Source organism: Apium graveolens, chromosome 4, assembly GCF_009905375.1.
Source record: "Apium graveolens cultivar Ventura chromosome 4, ASM990537v1, whole genome shotgun sequence".
NCBI lineage: Eukaryota > Viridiplantae > Streptophyta > Magnoliopsida > Apiales > Apiaceae > Apium > Apium graveolens.
The window spans coordinates 53,223,856-53,228,845 of NC_133650.1; the positions used below are offsets into that span (position 1 = coordinate 53,223,856).

Consider the following 4,990-nt stretch of genomic DNA (forward strand, 5'->3'; position numbering starts at 1 on the left):
GGGCATCTCCAGAGATGTACTGCTATCATCTCATCAAATGACTTGACCCCATTCAGAGTTCAAATAACTCTTGCTAACTAGCAGTTCAAGTACCTCTTAAGGTTTATAGGGGATAAACTCAGATACATAAGTATCTAAATGTATATGGTAGAGGTACTACCAATTCATCCTTACAACTTGTTATTACCATATCGAATACACTTCAAGGGATCTCCTTTCAGGTGTATTGAGTTCCCGCTGTTAATAAATTATGATGGGTTACCAGTCCCATCCCCATCCTCGACTTAAGGACTATAGCATGCTCAAGCCCTTTAGTCAGCGAATCTGCTATATTATCCTGAGTTCCTATGAACTCTATAGCAATAATCCTATCAGAAACAAGACCCCTTATAGACTTTAGTCTAACTTGGATGTGTTTCTTTGTTTTAGCATTATACTTTACACTTCTGACTTTATCGATAGTTGTACGACTATCACAATGAACAGAAATGGCAGGAAGTGACTTGCTTACTATAGGTAACATACTTATGAGTCCATGTAACCATTCAGCCTCTGTCCCCATGGCATCAAGTGCACACAACTCAGCCTCAAAAGTAGATCGAGTAATCAAAGTCTGTCTAGAAGACTTCCAAGAAACTGCTCCACCCGCAAGGGTAAACACATATCGAGTCACTCCATTGGAACCAGATTTCTTAGCTATCCAACTTGCATCACTGTACCCCTCGAGTACCCCTGAACTATTGTTGACTAAGGAAACTTTTGAATCATATGGTGTACTAGAGATTCTACAATTTGAATAACCGTACTTCTCAAGTATATATTTCTCTATATAATGAGACTGTGACAAAGTTATTCCATCAGTTGACTGAGTCAACTTGATCCCAAAAATCACACTAGCCTCACCTATATCCTTCATCTCAAAGTGCCTCTTCAAGAAACTCTTTGTCTCATTAATAATCTCAATATTGGTTCCAAACAACAAGATATCATCTACATACAAACACGCAATCACACAATCATTACCTCTAACCTTATAGTAGACACACTTGTCACTTTTATTAACTAAAAACTCGAAGTCTAAAACAGTTTCATCAAACTTTTTATACCAGTCTATAGGTGCTTGTTTAAGGCCATAGATGGACTTGACTAGTCTACATACTTTCTTCTCATTACCAAAAGCAACAAATCTCTTAGGCTGATCCATAAAAATCTCTTATTTAAGGTCACCATGAAGAAAAGCTGTCTTTACATCCATTTGATGGATGATAAGACCTTGTACAGAAGCCAATATAATAAGTATTTTAATTGCTATCATTCGGGCAACTGGAGAATATGTATTAAAATAATCAATGCCTTCCCTTTGCCTAAAGCCCTTAGTAACTAGCCTAACCTTGTATTTATCTATTGAGCCATCAGGGTTTAGCTTCCTCTTGAAAATCCATTTACATCCAATAGTAAAATACCCATGAGGGAGATCAACTAACTCCCATGTTCCGTTTGAAACAATTGAGTCAATTTCACTCTTTACAGCGCCTTTCCAATGCCTTGACTCCGAAGAATCTATGGTTTGACGGAAAGTTAAAGGCTCATCCTCGACATTGTAAGTGATAAAGGCACTTCCAAAGTCCTTGACTACCTTTGCACGCTTACTCCTTCTAGGTTCCTTTACTTCGTTAGGAGTAGAGCTACTACCAGGATCCACCCCCACATTTATATTTTTTTCACATGATCAGGAATAGAACTCGATGTGTGAGTGGGATCATCCTCAGAACTACCCAAAGGTATACCAGTCTTCATAGGAATACTTCCTCAAAGAAAGTTGCATCACGAAACTCAACTATCGTATTCGCCATAATACCCTCTATGTCAGATTTTAATACAAAAAATCTCATAGCAGTTGTGGTTTCAAGATAGCCCAGAAAGATACAATCAATAGTTTTTGGACCCATTTTCTTTCTCTTGTGTTCAGGGACAAGCACCTTAGCAAGGCACCCCCATATATGAAGATAACTCAAACTTTTCCTACGCTTTCTCCATAATTCATATGGTGTCTTGCCATATGTTTCAGAGGGACTCTATTCAGAATATAGCAAGCCGTATTCAGAGCCTCTCCCCACATGTACTTAGGCAACCCATAATTAATTATCATACTGTTGATCATCTCTTTAAAAGTTCTGTTCTTTCGTTCTTCCACCCAATTAGACTCAGGTGTGTATGGTTGAGTAACCTCATGAACTATACCATTGCTTGTGCAAAATTCATTAACAAGGTACTCGTATACTCACCACCTCTATCAGACCTCAAACATTTAAGTACTTTGCCAGTTTGTGTTTCAGCTTCATTTTTATACATAATGAATTTATCTAGTGCTTCATCCTTATGTTTAAGCAAATAAGCATAACAATATCTACTACAATCATCTATAAAGTTAATGAAATATCTACAGTGATCCTTAGTCAACACACCACCAAATTCACATATGTCTGAGTGCACTAAATCTAACAAGTCTGAATCCCTAACAACATTATGAAAAGGTTTCCTTGTTTGTTTAGTGATAAGTGGCATTTTATACCACTTAGAACGTCTTAAAATGGCTTAAATTGGTGTCTTGAAATCAAGTATTTTGTGTATTTGATGCGTTTTTCTAGTGTTTATGCATTTCAGGGTATTAGTTGCATTTCGGAGGAGGAATCATCAAGAATAAGCCTTGGCATGTGTTCACCATTGAGAGAGGCAAAGAACGGGCAGATTACGGCGAAGAAACAGAGCAAACCTGGAATTTTTCCCGTAGGGTCCTGCGCGCCCGCGCAACAATGCTGAGCGGCCGCGCAGCAGCCTTGCACGCCCGCGCAGAAATGCTGAGCGGCCGCGCAGGGTCGGGGAAAAAGCTGAATTATTTTAGACTTCTACTTCTGTTTGGTTCCAACTTCTATGTAATCTGAGTTTTATGGGACTATTATATAAGTAGATTTGAGACGTTTTCATAGAGAATAAGAAGGAGATTATGTTTTAGATTGTGTTTTTGCGCAAGAAGCGAAGGAGATAAGGAAGAAGACCGATTTAGCACACTGCAGCGAAGAGGAAGCATATATTCTTGTGATTCTTGTTTTGTTGTAACGTTGGATGCTAGTTTTCTTGCTTTGACTTATTTACTCTTGTGACGTACTCTGTTTTAATATAATTAGTTTAGTTATTATTTTCTTGTGTTGTTTATCATGATTTCATATGAACCCATGATGGCGATAAGTTCTATTATGGGCTAATCGTGATCTTGGGGTTGCAACGGATTTATTATGAAATTCTTTAGTTAATTGTTTAATACTTTAGTGTGTGATGATTGCATGATATCTAGTATTGGTTGTGCGTATTCGTCTTATGTGCGTCGCGAACATATAAGATAGGGTGTTAATCTCTTGTGAAGCGACGGTGGATCTTGAGATTTAGAACTTGCCATGCTAGCATAGGTTCATGTACGTTGTGCATGATTAGTGGGTAATTCTAACAGTTTTATTTGCCCTATGTAATCAAAAGGAATAACTTGTGCTTAAATCGTTGTGTTGTCAATTTCTGTAGACATATAGGAACTCAACATGATTGATGACTATTCAACTTCTATCTTAATTGTGGATGTTTGGTAGAATGGTATTAGTACAATGAAAGTTGGCTTTTATCAGTTTCGTGTTATTCGATTAATGTCATCACTATCACATGCTAAAGGTAATAACAATGGCTATAGAAGGAAGTAATAATGAAGTTGTGATCTCATGAGTGTTTTATTATTGATAAATTGAAGTGTTAGTTAAGTGGTTAATTAAGTAGTTAATTATAGTTAATATTTAATCAACAATTTTAAGTGTTATTATCTTAACATTGAGAAGTAGTCATACATTGGTGAGTGAGTTTAATTAGACAAAAACTTAGTCTGAGTCTCTGAGGGAACGAACTAGAAAGTATTCTATATTATTTGCGAACGCGTATACTTGCGTGAATATTAGTGCGTGATTTCGCCCTAACAAGTTTTTGGCGCCGCTGCCGGGGACTCGGCGTATTTGTTTAGTTTATGTACTTACCATCATTGGTCATTAGGACTCAGTGATTAGGACATAGTAGTTACTTACTCTTTTCGGTTGTGTTTCAGGTACTTTAGCAAGCGTTTATGCAAACTCGTTCTCGTGCTCGCAAGAGGACCTTAGATACAGCTGAAGAGAAAGACGAAGTTCTTGATACTCCGGAGAAGTTAGATTTTGAGGATTCGGATTCAGGAACTAAGCAGAAAGAATCAGTAAACATGGGAGATCGTATTGTTCAAGCTGATCCAGCTCTTATGGATTTTTCTCGGCCTAAAATTGATGACATTCAGTCAAGCATCCTTCATCCGGCTATTCAAGCTAACACCTTTGAGATCAAGCCGGGCACTATTTAGATGGTGCAGAATTCTATTTCTTTTGGAGGAGCGGCAACTGAAGACCCCAACATGCACATAAGGAATTTTGTCGAGATCTGCAGCACTTTTAAGTATAATGGCGTGACTGATGAGGCTATCAAGTTGAGGCTTTTCCTATTCTCACTGAGGGATAAGGCTAAAGACTGGTTACATTCTGAACCAGCCGGGTCCATCACTACGTGGCAAGATCTTGTGCAAAAGTTTCTGGTGAAGTTTTATCCAATGGCAAAGACTGCTGCTATGAGGAGTGCTCTTACTCAGTTTGCGCAGCAACCTACAGAATCTATGTGCGAGGCTTGGGAACGCTACAAAGAAATGTTGAGAAAATGTCCACATCATGGAATGCCGGATTGGATGGTAATCACTGGTTTTTATAATGGTTTGGGGGCCCAATCTCGGCCCATGCTCGATGCAGCAGCTGGAGGCGCCTTATGGGCTAAAAGCTATACTGAGGCGTATAATCTTATCGAGACGATGGCTGCAAATGAGCATCAAAACCCAACTTAGAGGATGACTTCAGGCAAGGTCGCAGGTATTCTGGAAGTT

General features: G+C 38.5%; 1 non-coding gene across 1 annotated transcript; it reads right to left on the reverse strand.

The window, feature by feature from the left end:
* Positions 1-4,681: 4,681 nt before the first annotated feature.
* Positions 4,682-4,788, reverse strand: LOC141722535 (small nucleolar RNA R71). Its single transcript, XR_012575551.1, has one exon. It is a non-coding gene; the product is annotated as a small nucleolar RNA R71 (small nucleolar RNA).
* Positions 4,789-4,990: the final 202 nt, after the last annotated feature.